Genomic DNA, 19899 nt, shown 5'->3' with positions numbered 1-19899 from the left:
AGTTAAAAAAATACTGGCTGTATTCTGTGTGCTATACAAGATATCCTTGCAGCTTATTTTTTTTCTAATAATACTTAACTCTGTATTAAAAATACTACTATTTCAACAAATGATCAACATAAAACATTTAAATGAAATTAGTTTTAGTACTAAATCTTTGAAATCTAGTATACATTTTACACTTAACAGCATATCTCAATTCAGACTAGCCCCATTTCAAGTGTTCCATAGCCATACGTGGCTAGTTGCTGTTATACTGGACAGCACAGTCCTAGAGTTTCAAGTGCAGGTTTGTAAACAGGTCCCTCTCACATATACAAAATATGCACAGACATAGCAAGTACAAACTTTTAGCTGAGCTTTTAAGGCCCTCTATAACGTGCCCCACCATTGCAGTCAGGCTGTTCTCCTTGTTGGTGCTCGTTAGTCCGTGTTCATTCCTGCCTCTATGCTTGAACTTTGTCGTTCCTCTAGCCAATAAGCCTCTCTCTTTTCCCTTTTCTATTCTAACTCCCAGCCCAGCTACAGTTCCATCTCCTTCTGGACTGCAACAGTTCCTACTACTCTTTCTTCAGAGCTTCCTTTTCGTTGTTGTTGTTGTTGTTTTGTTTTATTTTTTGAATATAGATCAAAAGGGGCTGGAGCAAGACTAGAGACAGTAATACCAGACAGGAAGCTATTACAATAATCTGGGTGAGAGACAGCCATGGGAAGTCCAGGTGTTCAATTTTGACTCTTAAATTTGAGATGCCTATTAGTCATCCAATGGGACACAGGGCAGCAGACAGCTGGATATACAAGTCTGGAGTTCAGGACACAGGTGTGTACTCCAGACTTAAATCTGAGAGTCTTTAGAGTATACAAAACATTTTTAACGATGATGTTATCTGAGATGACTTTGGGAGAAAGAAGAGGGGAGGAGGGGACCTGGGGCCAGGTCATCTTAGATCAGGAAAAAAGGAGGAGCCCACAAAGGGGCAGAGAAAGAGGAACCAGTAAGGAAGGAGAACAACCAGGTGAACATGTTTTTCCTGAAGCCAAGTAAAGAAGGTGTTTCTAGGAAGAAGGGGTGATAAGCTGTGTCAGCTGCTGCTGCTACTCAAATAAGATTTTGACCAGGTGCTGTCCTGGGAATCTGGCTGTGTGAAGGTTATGGGTGCACCTTGACAAAAGCAGGTTCCATGTGGAGGGTGGGGGTGGGGAAAGGCTGAGCAGAGCAGCTTCAAGAGACAATGGGAAGAGAGAAAGTAAAGATAGAATATAGATTCTTAGGAGTTTTGCTGCAAAAGGGAACAGAGGATTGAGGAGGTAGTCAGAGAGAAAGAGGTCAAGGAAGGGCTTTTTAACAATGGAAGCTGTTACAACATGTTTCTATTGTGACAGGAATAACTTGATAGAGGGGAAAGATGGTCACGCAAGGGAGAGGGACAGTCGCCCAAAGGAAGTCCTTGAGTGGCAAAGGAGAAGAGTCTGATGCTCAAGCAGAGAAACTGACCTTGAAGAACATGCTCAGCTCATCGATACTAACAGGGACAAGGGGGAAGGCAGACGCTATCACAACTTAGACAACCAACAGAATTTACTTTCAGTATCTAAAATGCAGATCCACCTACGCATAGTACACACATATCCTGAAAGTGAATTTTGGAAATAGTAGTTGCAATGGCACACGTAAAAATAAAATTATTAACCTCCAATAAGTGAGAGATCTATTAGCTAATTATTGCATCTTTGCCTTTTTTTTTTTTTAAAGCACTGTCAATATTTTATTTTGTTGTTCTGTTTTCCATCTTTTGTTTTTTAATTTGCAGAAAGCACATTTTACTTCTTCCACTTTGGAAAAATTCAGATTTTTCATGGCCTTAACGCAGACATAGTTTTACCCTTTACAGGAATCCTTCTTGAGGCTTAAGTATTTCAGGAGGGGTTAAAACCACAGGGGAAGCATCATAAACCCTTTGAAGTACAAAGGCAGCAGCCAAACTGCACATACAGTTACTGCTTTCATTTTAAAAAATTCATAAGAGACCTTTACAACACGGAACCACTCTACATGTAGCTCTTTCACATAGAATTGCTTATTTACAGATTAAAAGCCTTGCATTCTGCCAAGATAGACAATAATTACTCTCTTGGGGATTATGCAACATCTCTCTTGCAATATTTTTTACATAATTAAGTGCCCAACTCATAGCTCACCAAGGAACAAAGCATAATTGCACATGCTACCCTCTGAAGATTTCACACCAAACTCAAATTTTTCCCTGTATAGGAAAAACTACAGTAGACCTCCATTCAAGTGCTTTGATCATTAATTCAAAAAAGTATCATTGCTGAAAGTAAAAAAAAAGAAAGAAATGTTGTCATTACTGTATGCATACAAGAGATGATTTAAAAACAGAACTTTCCTTCACTTCTGGAACCAATCTTAACCTTATTCGCCCCTTAACTAATTCAATTCTATTTAATTCCACAAATATTTACTGGATTTGAAGAACATCACTGGTATGCTCTCGCATTTCCAGGCAATCATCAAGTTTGGTCACCCCTTTATTTATGTATTTTTTCAGTCAACAGGTTTTGAATGCCTACAATGTTCCAGACACTGGAAATGCTAAAAATGAGTAAGACAAGCTTCTCTATTAATCACAGTTGAAAATTTTCATAGCTTTCCCAAAATTGGCTAATAACACTAGGATCACACTTCCCTTAATGGCTCTGTGCTAGTACAGGAACAGAGTTGAGGGATGGAGGGAGTGGGCCCTAATGCCATCACAGAAGCCCTGGACAGAGCTGGACCTGTCAACCTGTCTGCCCACCTACCATCAGACTTTTGCTTTGTTTTCCTTACGTTGAACTTTCTCTTTTTCCAGTTTATTTTCTAAAATTTCAAACCAAAAGAAAAGTAGAAAGAATAGTACAATGAACACTCCATTTACACAACAACTGTAACATACTGCCATATGGGTTTCTGTGTCCCAACCATATCTCTATATATTTATAAAACTTCATATATGAAAGTAAGTTCAGACACCATAGCACTTCACTCCTAAATAACTCAACATGCATCTCCTAGGAATGAGGATATTTTCCTAAATACCTACAACACCATTACCACCCCGAGAAGATAAACAACAATTCCATATTATTTCATATCCATTCCATGTCCAAATTTCATCAGTTGCCTACCCCATGTCTTTTTTATACTATCCCACCCATCCACACCCAATCTAGGGATCAATTCCATTTTACCCATTATATTTGGTTGCTTAATTTTGCAGTATCTTTTAATCTAAAAACCCTGCTGCCTTTTTTTTTTTTTTTTTAATGACACTGTCTTTTGGAAGAGTCCAGACCTAGGTATCTTATAGAATGTCCCGCATTTGGCATTTGTCAGATTATTTCCTCATGGTGTCATTAAACTTATTTCCCCATCACTTATATTTCCTATGAACCAAAGCTAGGTCAAGATACAAGTTAAACAATTTTGGAAAAAATATTTTATACTGTGAACTTCATAGTCCATCATATCAGAAGATACAAAATTTAGGGTAACCCATTATTATTGATGCTAGGCTTGATTACTTGGTTAAGATGGTTATTGTCACATCTCTTTATTGTAAAGGTACATGTTCCCCTTTACATTAATAAAGTCTGGGGGTGATAATTTGTTACCATGTGGCTGTCCTATTTCCCAATAATTTTTCACCATAGACTTAGCATCCACTGATAACCCTTGCTTTGATTATTCCATTTGGGACTGCAAAATTCTATCATTCCTTCCACATTTATTAGCTGGTATTCTCACCTAAAGACAAGCTTCCCCTGCCCTCCACCCTCCTTTTTTAATCTTTGTTTGTGTAATAATTAATTGCCATCATTATTCTTTTTGATGTTCATATTGTCCCAAATTTGGCCACTGGGGGTCTCTTCTGTGACCTTTTGATGACTCCATTAGTCTTTGTTTTCTTACATCAAGCTGTCCCAGGCCACGTCATATTTTCTCTGCCCAAGTTCTGTAATCAGCCATTTCTCCAAACAGTTCCATTTCAATTTATATGGTAAATGGTAGTATTTAGAAAACAAAGGCTGAGTATCAGACTACTCGCAAATGACATGAGCCAATTATATTAAATGAACCAGTAACTCCACCCTTTGCTTAAGCAATCTATCACTTGCAACAGAAAGAGTTAATGTAAACAAGAATGGCCTAATTGATCTTCAAAATACCTCTCCAAATCCTATCATTTTCTTTATGGAATACCTAATAAGCAAACTCTTATCTCACTTTGTTAAGAAAGAGAAAACTTGAATTCACTGAAGAATGGTGAACAGAGAGTTTCTTTCCGCCTAGGGATGTTGTTGGTGTTTTGACAAGCTGATAGTCCTTTGTAGCATCCACAGTAGCTTAAAACCTTCGGTATTCAGACCCGATGCACAAAGACAGATATACCTCATTATCTCAGTTCATAACCATACCTTACGTTTGACCAAAAATTATATAACTTTGCTAAATCACCTAGTTGATTTATAAGAGAGAACTTTAGGATTTTTTAGAATTTAGGATTAGGATTTTAAAAACCAGAATTAAATAACTCTAGGATTTTTTAACTATTAAATATATCCACACATGATAGTTACCAAAATCAAGGACACACAAAAGGTCGAAATAGCATTTTCTCTCTTAACAAATATTAATGAGTTGCCTTTTGTGTATCCAGGATACACAAAAGGTCTAAATAGCATTTTCTCTCTTAACATATTAATGAGTTGCCTTTTATGAAGTTTCATAAAACGTCATAAAACATCGCCCCCCTCAATTGGGTACTTATTTATTTATTTATTTATTTAATGCTGTCAACCAGTGCTTGGCAGTAAGTTGTTTTTCCTTTTTTAAATTTTTATTTATTTATTTATTTATTTATTATTTTTATTTATTTTTTTTTGGCTGCATTAGGTCTTCATTACTGCACGCAGGCTTTCTTTAGCTGCGTTAAGCGGGGGCTACTCTTCATTGCGGTGCGTGAGCTTCCCATTGTGGTGGCTTCTCTTGTTATGAAGCACAAGCTCTAGGCACGCGGGCTTCAGTAGTTGCGGCATGTGGGCTCAGTAATTGTGGCTCGTGGGCTCTAGAGCACAAGCTCAGCAGTTGTGGCGCACGGGCTTAGTTGCTCCAAGGCATGTGGGATCTTCCCGGACCAGGGATAGAACCTGTGTCCCTGCATTGGCGGGCAGATTCTTAACCACTGCGCCACCAGGGAAGCCTGGTTAATTGAATGAAACTGCCAAGAACTGGGTATTCTTAAAAAAAAAAAAAAATGACCCAAACTCTGCCCTCAAAAGAGATATTGTAGTCCAGCAAAGCGTACAGACAAGTGAACACGGAGTTACATAACAACATGGCAAATGCTATGAAGATGGCATTCAAAGGTCCCTCGGGAGTCCTGGAGTATCAGAGACAGCCTTCTGGAGTAAGTGATCAAGGATGACTCCCACTCACTGCAGGGTGAGTGGGAGTCAGCCACAAAAAGAGGGAGAGTGGTTGATGTTCAGGGAGCAGAAGGGAAAGTGCCAGACTTGGGGTGTGAGGGTGTCCAGGTAAACGGCACAGGATGGCACGAGGGTGAGACAAGACAGAGAATGGACTGGTGGGGGCGGGGGAAGGGGTTCAGAATGGACACAACCCTCTGGGGGGCAGTGAGAGCAGGACTGGACAGGGGAGCTGGGACTTACTGAGCAAGCCCAAGGGATGTGGGCTTTATCCTAGAAGAAACATTGAGGTTTTTAAATAGGAGAGTTGGAATTCTCAGTTTTGCATTGTATGACTACTGTAGTCATTTTTGAGTGTTTGCTATGTACCAAGCTCTATGCTAAATGTTTATGTCTTTTCCTCCTCACAACACCTCAATCAGGAAAGTTTTATTTTTTTTCTTTCGTATATACAGAGGCTTAGACATTTACCCAACTTTACATAACTGCATATGCCAAAGTAATGGAGTCATAATTCAAGTCCAGACATTCTGGCTACAGAGCCTATATCCTTATGGACTCTGTTATACTAGCCCCATTTTGAAGTGTGCAGAATTAACCGTTTTTCTTTTCTCTTTATTAAGGAGATTATTTGGAGTAGATAAGACAAGAATAGGATGCTGTCATATTCACTTAAGGAAAAAAATCATGGTGATTTGGACTAGGATGGTAGAAGGAGAAAGGGAAAGAACTCTATAAGGTAATATGGAAAGGAAATACCTGGTAACTGATTGAATATGGGTGGGGTGAAGGGAGTGAGGGAGGAAAGAAGAATTAAGAAGCATACCCAGAGCTCTGTCCTGAACACTGCAAGGACACTGGGGGTGTTTCCTGAAAATGGTAACTTAGCAAGTTAGGGAACAGGGTATGTGGAAAGGGGCCACAAACTGAGTCAATTAATTCTTGTCTTTATCTGAAAAGGCCTGGTAAGGAGACACTCCACAGCCTCTGTCTCAGGTATATCCAGTAACAAGTAACACATTCTAATATAGCCCACAGTCTTCAGCCACCATGCTCACCCTCTCTGCTCCTTCAGAAATTGATCAACAGCTTGCTTATTTATTATGGGTTGAAAAGCACTCAATAAAGATGCAGAAAACCTTCAAAGAAGAAAGCTTAACACGTTCAAGGTCTGAGACACCCTGAAAATTATACATCAGGCCAGAGCTCTCTAGATTAGAAAATGTTTCATACCCAAATAGCTATCACAACAGAAGAAGCTAATTGGCTTTTCACGGCCCTGCCTCTTAATCTTAGCACTTCAATGCTAGTGATACTGATGTTACAGAAAGGAAACATTTAAAGGTCAGGCTGCTAAAGTTCACTATAAAATGCTTAAAAACTCTCTTTTCCCTCTACTCCTTTTATAAAGTATATGGTTTCCTTTCCCTCTATGTGTGTAGAAACCATTTTGACTTTTCTCAACAATATGAATGCAAACAGGATCGCTTCCCTTTTTTATTTGAAAGAATAAACATGTACTTCTCTAAAATTGTTGGCAATAATGGTCTAAAGTTAACTGAGGCTACGTAACAGGAAAAACCTCCACAGCTTAGGAAATGAGTTATTTCCATCTCAGCTGAGAAATGGTATCTTGTGGGAAGGTTGACAATTTCTAATACAGCTTCACAACCCTGCAGACGTGCTGACTTACTATAATTTTCATAGGAACCACCAACAGCCAGGCTGTCAGATAAGGAAGTCTTCAGGGTCTCATTTCGAGGTGGGCCACTCATCTCATTTGAAGGAAAGTCTCTGAATTTGAGATTTTGGCATAATTCAAATTATGAGTGGCCATTAACAGGCTGATTGACAGTTTTGAAGGCACAGAAGAGACCACGATGAAGCTCATCAACAAATATTAAGGTACAAGGAGAGCTTTCCTTCTTAGCTGAGCCTCTGTGTAGACTTACTCAAGCCTCTGCCTAGTACCCCTGTCAGATTCTAACTCCTCCTAACTGCTCACCTTTTGTAGAACTAGCAGGCAGGAAGGCATGGAAGTGAAATATTAAGAAATCAAGTTTCTCCCCTTACTGGGGTTTTCTACCTCTATCCCTTTTGCCATATCTTCCCCTCTCCCTCTACATCTGTCTTTGAAAATTAGGTCAGCTAAATCTTACATCTTTTGGAATTTTTTTTTTAAAAAGAAAGAAAAGAAGAATAATTTTTATTTGTATGAGGACCTCAATTGTCCCTTTCGCTTGTGAGTTAGTAGGTCCCCCATAGAAGAGGCATCATCACCATTGTTCTATGAAGAAATCATATCTACAGATGCCTTCTGAATAATTATAAAATAATTATGCTGAACTCAGCATCAATTCAGGACTGCACAATATCTTGAGTTCTCCTCTTGATCCTATTATTACAAATACAAGAAGAACTTAAAGGACACTCAGGAAGAAGACCAGAAATGGAGAAGGACCTTTTCTTAGCTCCAATTTTGCACTCAAGTCCCTAAACTAAAACTGCCATATTTTCAGTAAACTAAAAGCCAATATTTCCACTTTGATTATTTCCAGGCTGCAATTAATTTTTAGAGGATAAAATTTTTTAATCAAAAATATAATAATTTAATAATGTAAATTTACAGGGTTTTTTTTTTTTGGATTCTCACAAAATTCTTTATGATAGAGTAGATACAATTCTTATTTTACACACAAAGAAATCATTAAAGAAGTGAATTGACTATCCCAATATATAAACAGCACGTGTCAGCATACAGACTTTTTTTTTGAATTTTTGAATTTTATTTTATTTTTTTATACAGCAGGTTCTTATTAGTTATCCATTTTATACACATCAGTGTATACATGTCAATCCCAATATCCCAATTCATCACACCACCACCTCCACCCCCCCACCGCTTTCCCCCCTTGGTGTCCATACATTTGTTCTCTACATCTGTGTCTCAACTTCTGCCTTTCAAACTGGTTCATATGTACCATTTTTCTAAGTTCCACATATATGTGATAATATACGATACTTGTTTTTCTCCTTCTGGCTTACTTCACTCTGTATGACAGTCTCTAGATCCATCCACGTCTCAACAAATGACTCAATTTCGTTCCTTCTTATGGCTGAGTAATATTCCATTGTATATATGTACCACATCTTCTTTATCCATTCGTCTGTTGATGGGCATTTAGGTTGCTTCCATAACCTGGCTATTGTAAATAGTGCTGCAATGAACATTATGGTACATGACTCTTTTGAATTATGGTTTTCCATAATTCCCAGGGTATATACCCAGTAGTGGGATTGCTGGGTCATATGGTAATTCTATTTTGTTTTTTAAGGAACCTCCATACTGTTCTCCACAGTGGCTGTATCAATTTACATTCCCACCAACAGTGCAAGAGGGTTCCCTTTTCTCCACACTCTCTCCAGCATTTGCTGTTTGTAGATTTTCCGATGATTCCCATTCTAACTGGTGTGATGTCTTTACTGTAGTTTTGATTTGCATTTCTCTAATAATTAGTGATGTTGAGCAGCTTTTCGTGTGCTTCTTTGCCATCTGTATGTCTTCTTTGGAGAAATGTCTATTTAGGTCTTCTGCCCATTTTTGGATTGGGTTGTTTGCTTTTTTAATATTGAGCTGCATAAGCTGTTTATATATTTTGGAGATTAATCCTTTGTCCACTGATTCGTTTGCAAATATCTTCTCCCATTCTGAGGGTTGTCTTTTTGCCTTGTTTATGGTTTCCTTTGCTGTGCAAAAGCTTTTAAGTTTCATTAGGTCCCATTTGTTTATTTTTGTTTTTATTTCCATTACTCTAGGAGGTGGATGCAAAAATATCTTGCTGTGATTTATGGCAAAGAGTGTTCTTCCTATGTTTTCCTCTAAGAGTTTTATAGTGTCCAATCTTACATTTAGGTCTCTAATCCATTTTGAGTTTATTTTTGTGTATGGTGCTAGGGAGTGTTCTAATTTCACTCTTTTACATGTAGCTGTCCAGTTTTCCCAGCACCAGTTACTGAAGAGACTGTCTTTTCTCCACTATATATCCTTGCCTCCTTTGTCATAGATTAGTTGACCATAGGTGCGTGGGTTTATCTCTGGGCTTTCTATCTTGTTCCATTGACCTATGTTTCTGTTTTTGTGCCAGTACCATATTGTCTTGATTACTGTAGCTTTGTAGTATAATATGAAGTCAGGGAGTCTGATTCCTCCAGCTCCGCTTTTTTCCCTCAAGACTGCTTTGGGTATTCAGGGTCTTTTGTGTCTCCATACAAATTTTAAGATTTTTTTGTTCTGGCTCTGTAAAAACTGCCATTGGTAATTTGATAGGGATTGCATTGAATCTGTAGATTGCTTTGGGTAGTATGGACATTTTCACAATATTGATTCTTCCAATCCAAGAACATGGTATATCTCTCCATGTGCTGGTATCAGCCTTAATTTCCATCATCAGTGTCTTATAGTTTTCTGCATACAGGTCTTTTGTCTCTCTAGGTAGGTTTATTCCTAGGTATTTTATTCTTTTTGTTGCAATGGTAAATGGGAGTGTTTCCTTAATTTCTCTTTCTGATTTTTCATCATTAGTATATAGGAATGCAAGAGATTTCTGTGCATTAATTTTGTATCCTGCAACTTTACCAAATTCATTGATTAGCTCTAGTAGTTTTCTGGTGGCATCTTTAGGATTCTCTATGTATAGTATCATGTCATCTGCAAACAGTGACAGTTTTACTTCTTCTTTTCGAATCTGTATTCCTTTTATTTCTTTTTGTTCTCTGATTGCCATGGCTTGGACTTCCAAAACTATGTTGAATAATAGTGGTGAGAGTGGACATCCTTGTCTTGTTCCTGATCTTAGAGGAAATGCTTTCAGTTTTTCACCGTTCAGAATGATGTTTGCTGTGCGTTTGTCGTATATGGCCTTTATTATGTTGAGGTAGGTTCCCTCTATGCCCACTTTCTGGAGAGTTTTTACCATAAATGGGTGTTGAATTTTGTCAAAAGCTTTTTCTCCATCTATTGAGATGATCATATGGTATTTCTTCTTCAATTTGTTAATATGGTGTATCACATTGATTGATTTGCATATATTGAAGAATCCCTGCATCCCTGGGATAAATCCCACTTGATCATGGTTCATGATCCTTTAATGTGTTGTTGGATTCTGTTTGCTAGTATTTTGTTGAGGATTTTTGCATCTGTATTCATCAGTGATATTGGTCTGTAATTTTCTTTTTTTGTAGTATCTTTGTCTGGTTTTGGTAGCAGGGTGATGGTGGCCTCATAGAATTAGTTTGGGAGTGTTCCTTCCTCTGCAATTTTCTGGAAGAGTTTGAGAAGGATGGGTGTTAGCTCTTCTCTAAATGTTTGATAGAATTCACCTGTGAAGCCATCTGGTCCTGGACTTTTGTTTGCTGGAAGATTTTTAATCACAGTTTCAATTTCAGTGCTTGTGATTGGTCTGTTCATATTTTCTATTTCTTCCTGGTTCAGTCTTAGAAGGTTATAACTTTCTAAGAATTTGTCCATTTCTTCCAGATGGTCCATTTTATTGGCATAGAGTTGCTTGTAGTAGTCTCTTAGGATGCTTTGTATTTCTGCGGTGTCTGTTGTAACTTCTCCTTTTTCACTTTTAATTTTACTGATTTGAGTCCTCTCCCTCTTTTCCTTGATGAGTCTGGTTAATCGTTTATCAATTTCATTTATCTTCTCAAAGAACCAGCTTTTAGTTTTATTGATCTTTGCTACTGTTTTGTTTCTATTTTATTTATTTCAGCTCTGATCTTTATGATTTCTTTCCTTCTGCTAACTGGGTTTTGTTTCTTCTTCTTTCCCTAGTTCCTTTAGGTGTAAGTTTAGATTGTTTATTTGAAATTTTTCTTGTTTCTTGAGGTAGGCTTGTATAGCTATAAACTTCCCTCTTAGAACTGCCTTTGCTGCATCCCATAGGTTTTGGATCATCATGTTTTCATTGTCATTTGTCTCTAGGTATTTTTTGATTTCCTCTTTGATTTCTTCAGTGATCTCTTGGTTATTTAGTAACGTATTGTTTAGCCTCCATGTGTTTGTGTTTTTTACATTTTTTTCCGTGTAATTCATTTCTAATCTCATAGCATTGTGGTCAGAAAAGATGCTTGATATGATTTCAATTTTCTTAAATTTACTGAGGCTTGATTTCTGACCCAAGATGTGATCTATCCTGAAGAATGTTCTGTGAGCACTTGAGAAGAAAGTGTAATCTGCTGTTTTTGGATGGAATGTCCTATAAATATCAATTAAATCTATCTGGTCTACTGTGTCGTTTAAAGCTTGTGTTTCCTTATTAATTTTCTGTTTGGATGATCTCTCCATTGGTGTAAGCGAGGTGTTAAAGTCCCCCACTATTACTGTGTTACAGTCAATTTCCTCTTTTATAGCTGTTAGCAGTTGCCTTATGTATTGGGGTGCTCCTGTGTTGGGTGCGTATATATTTATAATTGTTATCTCTTCTTTTTGGTTTGATCCCCTTGATCATTATGTAGTGTCCTTCCTTGTCTCTTGTAACATTCTTTATTTTAAACTCTATTTTATCTGATATGAGTATTGCTACTCCAGTTTTCTTTTGATTTCCATTTGCATGGAATATCTTTTTCCATCCCCTCACTTTCAGTCTGTATGTGTCCCTAGGTCTGAAGTGGGTCTCTTGTAGACAGCATATATATGGGTCTTGTTTTTGTATCCATTCAGCAAGCCTGTGTCTTTTGGTTGGAGCATTTAATCCATTCACATTTAAGGTAATTATCGATATGTATGTTCCTATGACGATTTTCTTAATTGTTCTGGGTTTGTTTTTGTAGGTCCTTTTCTTCTCTTGTGTTTCCCACTTAGAGAAGTTCCTTTAGCATTTGTTGTAGAGCTGGTTTGGTGCTGAATTCTCTTAGCTGTTGCTTGTCTGTAAAGCTTTTGATTTCTCCTTTGAATCTGAATGAGATCCTTGCTGGGTAATCTTGGTTGTAGATTCTTCCCTTTCATCACTTTAAGTATATCATGCCACTCCTTTCTGGCTTGTAGAGTTTCTGCTGAGAAATCAGCTGTTAACCTTATGGGGGTTCCCTTGTATGTTATTTGTCATTTTTCCCTTGCTGCTTTCAATAATTTTTCTTTGTCTTTAATTTTTGCCAATTTGATTACTATGTGTCTTGGTTTGTTTCTCCTTGGGTTTATCCTGTATGGGACTCTCTGTGCTTCCTGGACTTGGGTGGCTATTTCCTTTCCCATGTTAAGGAAGTTTTCGACTATAATCTCTTCAAATATTTTCTCAGGTCCTTTCTCTCTCTCTTCTCCTTCTGGGACCCCTATAGTGTGAATGTTGTTGTGTTTAATGTTGTCCCAGAGGTCTCTTAGGCTGTCTTCATTGCTTTTCATTCTTTTTTCTTTATTCTGTTCTGCAGCAGTGAATTCCACAATTCTGTCTTCCAGGTCACTTATCCGTTCTTCTGCCTCAGTTATTCTGCTATTGATTCCGTCTAGTGTAGTTTTCATTTCAGTTTTTGTATTGTTCATCTCTGTTTGTTTGTTCTTTAATTCATCTAGGTCTTTGTTAAACATTTCTTGCATCTTCTCCATCTTTGCCTCCATTCTTTTTCCGAGGTCCTGGATCATCTTCACTATCATTATTCTGAATTCTTTTTCTGGAAGGTTGCCTATCTCCACTTCATTTAGTTGTTTTTCTGGGGTTTTATCTTCTTTCTTCATCTGGTACATAGCCGTCTGCCTTTTCATCTTGTCTATCTTCCTGTGAATGTCAGTTTTTTTTTTTTTTTTCATTTTCTCCAATGATGAGGCACTTTTATGGATTATATGTAAATACTGAAATGATTAAGCTCATATGTGTAGTGCTAAGTTGTAAAAACACGTGCATCCTACATACCCTGTAGCACCTGGTTCACACCTGTGATAATAAGTATCTTGACTGTATCTGTTTGCCCAACTATTGCTACATGAAATAAACATTTTTGAGATCAGAGACTACATTTATTTCACCTATGTATCCCCACAGCTTTTATAACAGAAACATTTTTTAATAAATTGATGCATGAATGATGATGCAGTTTATCTGCATAAAAGAATAAATAATCATCATTCCTTGGTAGCCAGCAAACTCATATTGAAATTTTACATTAAACTGTCACCGTATCCTCTTACTTACATGTTAATATATCAATATATCTTCATTATTAAATTACCTCAAAAGCCTTTTTAGAAGTTAGTGATGTTCATAATTATAAATAAAATAAACACTTTAAATTATTAAGCAGTTTTGTTCCTAAGCATCATCTGGGTGGCCAGCCCAGATGCTGGTGTATAATTCAGTGGTGGCCTGCTAACTGATTTTCAAGCAGCATCTTTAATCCTCCTTATGTTTTTCTAGTCTTTGCACTAGAAAACTGAATGGCTGGGAAGTACAGAGGTCAAAATTAGCCTATTTTACTGTGTTCATTAACCTGCTAATGAAAGCAATACCTGCTATGGCCTTTAATAAGAAAAAGTAACACTCAACCACATTGTTACCTGGAACACAGCTAGTCTAAAGCACATTAAAAATGGCCCAATCCACATTCCAGAGAAGCCTGGCTTACAAGGTTCCCTATTGTGGGTACAGAAAAACAGGTATTTCTTTCTGCAGAGGCCACTAAGTGACAGTAGAACGCAATAGCTAAACGTCAGAATTTTGATATTGGTAGGAGTAGTCACAGCAATAGTACCAGTGACAGCAATACCAGTAGAATGGAAGTCGTGGTTGTGGTAGGAGTGGCAGTGATGGTGGAATCAGCTGCACAGCCAAGGAAGCCACTCCCTGTGAAGCAGGGAGTGAGAGCCACCATGACTGGGTTACCCCAGAAGGCAGGCAGCTGAGGTGGGTCCTCACTAGAAACAACACTCAAAATGAGGAAAAGTCCTGTGGTACACAAATTTGTGCTGCTTTTGGAGATGAGCCTTGGAAATCCATTAATCCAGAGAATGGGAATAAAGTTTAGTGTGAGTCTGATCTAAAAGAAAAAAAGAGTTGTATGCAAACAGAAACAAGGAGGTCTGACTGCAAACACCTCACCTCATGCATCACCCCGTACAGACAGCCACCTGGGGAGGCAGCCACAGAACTCCCCACATTTCACCCAAGAACAACTGAGGAGTCCCCACCTCCCTACTCTCTGTGCCTGGACCCATTGCTGCCTGCACACCACCCCGTGCTCCCCAGCACGGCCAGAGCAGGACTGAGTAGCGGGAGACACCAAAGGGAAAGAAAGAGTGGAGGGGCAAGTGAGCCTGTGTCTCTCCTTCCTCATTCCCTCTACCCTTGATTCCATGGACTGGGTACTATCATAATTGCCACTTACGGATGAGGTGACTGAGGCACAGAGAGTAAAATAATTGGCTCTAGGGCACATGGTCAGTAAGTCAGAGAGGAAGTTTCACAGCCATGTTGCTGGCTCCAAAGACCACACCTCTAACAACTATGATAGTCTGTCTCCTACGTAGCAGACTCTGCCCCAAGCCAGGGAGCTGGCAGCCACAAATCCTACCCTCCAAGGGAGGACAGTCCTGTGAAAGAGAGAAACGAATGCACAGAAAGCGCATTGCAATCCCAGTGTAGTAAGTCCAGAGGCAAGCACTGGGTTAGTGAGAGCACAAGGGAATTGCTCCATCCAGTGAAGGAGGCAGGTTGAGATTCATTCCTCCAAGGAAGTGGCTGAACTGAGTGTCAGAGGATGAACAAAAGGTCATGAGAAACCATATGGTGAGAAGCAAAGGCCTGGCCTTTTGGAGGAAATGCAGAAACTCACATGGCCTCCACAGTGAGTGCAGGCAAGAGAGCACAAGAGATGAATGAGGCTGGAAAAGTCGGCCAACACCAGATCCAAACTGGAACTCAGAACTCATCTCTCCAAAAGCACAAGGCAGTGCCTCATAATAATGCCTATGACTCTACAAACAGTGAGTGTAAACATGTATGCCCCAGGTGTGGCACTAAGCACATCTGTGAAGAATCTCAGTTAATATACAACAACCCTATGAGGAAGACACTATTATTCCATTCTATCCATAAGGCATTAAGGAAAAGTAAATAACCCAAGGTCCTGGTAGCTAAGAAGTAACAGAACCAGATCCAAGCCCTGCCAGGATTCTTTCCTGCCAAGCTGTGTCATCTCCATGGAGCATGGGTGTGGGGAAGCTCTACAGCAGAATTAGGACCTGACTACAGGTGCCTATGACTTAAACAGACTTGGGGTCTGCCCTAAGGAAAGCCTAGGAAGACATCACTCCACAGGAAAATATTACAGCCACTTCAACTATTGGACTTCCTTTATTCTCCTTTGCTCCCAAAGATTTAAGAAATCTAAGAGGACTGAGCTAAGATGGGTTCTGTACAGTGGATGATTTCCAAAAATGCTTTTGTCTTCCTACGAATCTCATTCACCTAGGTTTATATAGACTTGTACTTTCTACCTTCAATTCTGCCCATGCTGGAAACTCTGTCACACTGTTCCCCACAGTTCACTCCCCCTAACACACATCCCAGAGATCATACTTTTATATTTGCCACTGCACTGCACCAGGATTCAGTATAAACTAAAATTTTTAAAAAACAAAAAACAAACCCGAACTTGGGGAAAACTTTAAAAAAAGAGGATTTTTTAAAAAAATACAACAAAAACATACACCTGAAAACATTACACTAACAAATGTTCTACCAGTTACATTTTTTCAAAAGCAAGAAAATAAGTTCAATTTGCCTTCCTTAAATACAAGCTATTAAGTTAAACTAGAAACAGACAGCATATTTGTTAGTGATTTTTTTTTTTTAAACATCTTGGCCGTGACCAGGGATTGAACTCAAGCCATGGCAGTGAAAGTGCTGAATCCCAACCACTAGGCCACCAGGGAACTCCTCTGTTAGTGCTTTTTCATGAGTCTAAGAAAACTCTTCTTGGAGGTGTGCCCACAATGCAAGGCTCTGGACCAAAGCCACACCTTGGTCAATGTCAGAGCAGCGGCCTGGGGCCCCACCCTTCACTACGGAGGCTCCTTAAGCCCAGCCAGTGAGCAGCAATCACCGTGACTGCCAAGCAGCATATTTCAGGAAAGCTCTGGGAAGCCGGTTTCTAACTGAATCACTTTGATCATCGACTGAATTTAGTACAGTTGACCCTTGAACAACACGGGTTTGAACCACGTGGGTCCACTTACACAGGGATTTTTTTCAATAGTAAATACTACAATACCGTACAATCCGTAGTTGGTTGAATCCAAGGATGTGGAGGAACCTCAGATACAGAGGAACCCTGCGATACAGAGGAGGTTTCCATATGGGAGGACCCTCGGATAAGGAGAGCCGACTAGAAGTTATACGTGGATTTTGACTGCGGGTAGGGTCAGCGCCCCAACCCCTAAACTGTTCAAGGGCCAACTGAACTTTTTTTTGGCTATAGTGACCTACCAAGTGAATGTTGTTAAAACAGCAATATCAAGTACACTCTTATCAATAAATTTAGTTTGAGAAAACCTAACTTCTAACATTCTGTCCTTTTACCGCCACAATAAATGCCTCCCAAATCCTCATATTGGAATATCCAAATTACATCTCTCATACTGCCTTTCACAAAGAAGATTTTTTTAAATACTTTACCAGCCTCATGTCTTCATTTTCAGTCCAAAACCCTTGCTGTTCACATAAAGCCAGGGCCACAAGATGCCCCAATGCACACACCACCCACTCAGATACTTGGGTGTATCAGACACTTGGCTTTCTGATGTCTCCTGACCCCACTCTTTTTGACCTCCTTACCAAAATGACATACATTTATATTTTTCCAGCACACCTTTAATTTTTTCAGTTCATTTTCTGCTTTGTCATTTCTCTGTGTTACAATGAAGTGGGCAAGTCACATTGTTAAATTTGAAATAATCATTAATTTTATAAAATACCAGATTATCTGGGCTCCAGCCAGTCTGTTAACCTCAAAATTTTGGGAGGCTTTTTTTGTAAAATATCCTTAGGAGTGCACTTAACAAGAATACTGTGTTAACTCCTGTATATAAAGTATATATAATAAAATGATTAATGGCTGCTTTATAACTTCAGCAACATTATTATACCCACTGGCATAACGAAGTAATACGGAGAACATTGTTATTAACCATATACTGTCGTATCAACTTTGTTGAAAGAAGTCATCTGTGGTGCGACTAAAAATGAAGTGTGACACACTTCCCCAAGTAATTTCAACTTCAGAAAACAGAGGCAGTTTAGAGAAAAGACTTTTCTCTAAATGTTTAAACTGCCATTCAGATCTGCAGCATGTTTAGCTCTAGACTAAGCCACCTACTCCCCTTCTTCCCTCACTCCAAAGGAAAACATCACTTTCTTTTTTCTTAGTGCCTTTCAGTAGGCTTCTTCTGCACACTGAACAACTTTGAACAAATCTGAATAACTGAATAACTTTGGAACAAAATTATTCTCATATAGATCACTGGGGTTTGTTTGTATTTTTTTTGCCAAATTACATTCTATTTTCTGCCCACATTTCTAACCTCTCTAATTGTTATTCTATCTGCGTATTAGAATAACAATTAGAATAGAATTATTCTATCCCACACCCCCTCCCAATTTAGCATCATCCCCAAATTTTATGCAAACTGTATGTATCACTTCTGATTTTATTACTTGACAGAGAGACGTCTTTATGATTTATGCTTCAGGTTTTAGCTCTGCCCACGATTTCACAATATATTTTATTAAAATAAAATTGTAGTTTTTTTCTGAGTTAAATAAGGGTACGTAGAATTTGCACTAAAATCACGGTATTATCAAGAACTGAACTACAGGTCAGATTTTGATCTGACTTATAAACGTTATCTGTATGCTTACACACACACGTGCACACACATGAATTTTTTTTTTCCAGTAAATACTACTACTTCTATATAATACTTCCTTCTGGAAGTATTAACCAAGTAGAATACTTAACCAAGAAGAAATACATCCTAATTAAGTACAGAAAACCCTCCTTGGTCTTTCCTTTTTCCCACCTTTTTCTTAGCTTCCCAGTAAACTTTTCATCTCTAAATCCAGGAGATTTGTACTCTGTTTAGAAAACCTGTTAATCAAACAATCACTAATACTTCTCACCACACCTTTCCTGAGCTCAATATCAAATTAACAGTGTTTTATTTCCAGGGGCAATAGAAAAATCTAAAAGGAAAAAATAAATGGATGTATTAACCCAAGTTGTTAATTCCCACAGCCGGATACCTTTAGTCTTCCTTTTTTGAGTCAAATCTCCCATTGAACTTCTGCAAACTCAAATCTGCCCCCAACTTAGTCTTTTTCCTACCAAAGAATTATAAATACTTTCAGGTCATACAATTTGAACAGACTGTACTACATCACTCTAGAACTGCCTTCTCTCTAAATAGATGTTCATTGGTTGTTTCTTCAGCAGTAGTTACCCACTTTCACCCTAATCTTATAAGGCAGTTGTGGACTGGGTTTTTGTTTTAATTTTATTTTTTATCTAACACCAATTGAAATGCTATTGCATGATTTTTGAATAGTCATCTGTAAATATAGTTCCCTCTGCCTCAAATGGCATTTCCATAGGAGGACCACTGTCCTGATTTACCATGGATGATCTTTAAGCCCTATTGTCCTGCTACAATTATTGATAATGTTCCTATCATTTAAAAAAAGTTGTTTGTACAATAAATTACATCACCATTCCTCTTCTTCCTCTTCCTAGAACATCCCTCAGCCTTCACAACACAGCATTCATGTGTTAAGGCTTCCCTGGCAACTCCAGGGAGAGCTGGTCATTCTCTCTTCTTGTTACATCACTTTCATCATATATCTTTCATAAAGTGTACCATATTGTATAGTAACAAGATTTGATTTTTTATTCATTATTATATGTCCCAAACACAGACTAACACAGTGCAAGTGTTGTATATGTATACACACACATACACACATATACAGGAATACACACATTCATTCATACACACACACACAATATACACACACAATAGACACTGGATACAAAAGGGAATAAGAACTAGGAACAAAGTACCTGGATGTAAGTCCTGGCTCTGCCATCAAGAATTATGTGGTTGTAAGGAAGTCATTTAGTGTAATGATTAAGAAAGGGTTCAGAGGTCAGAAAGTCCTGCACTCAAATGACCCATCCACTGGCCAAGTGAACTTCGGAAACTTACCTGACTTCTCTAAGCTCCTGAGTTTAAATTGTAGACAAATTCTGTCTTCCTCATAGGACTGTACTTATTTTAGTGAAATTATGCATGTTAAGCATAATTTTAGTAAGTATTCCTAAATATAGCTTATTGCTTTTTATAATAAAGTGATATGCCAATAA

The 19899-nt window shown here is 38.3% G+C and overlaps 1 protein-coding gene across 2 annotated transcripts in view; it reads right to left on the bottom strand.

Annotated features, from left to right (window-relative positions):
• Positions 1 to 19899, bottom strand: part of VAV3 (vav guanine nucleotide exchange factor 3) — a gene marked incomplete at its 5' end in the record, with an annotated part of 388846 nt that overhangs the window by 305751 nt on the left and 63196 nt on the right. The gene's annotated exons all lie outside the window — the stretch shown is intronic.

The sequence above is a fragment of the Grampus griseus genome, assembly GCF_964374135.1.
Source record: "Grampus griseus genome assembly, chromosome: 1".
NCBI lineage: Eukaryota > Metazoa > Chordata > Mammalia > Artiodactyla > Delphinidae > Grampus > Grampus griseus.
Note: the sequence above shows the minus strand (reverse complement) of the source record. Positions and strands in the feature narration are given on the sequence as shown.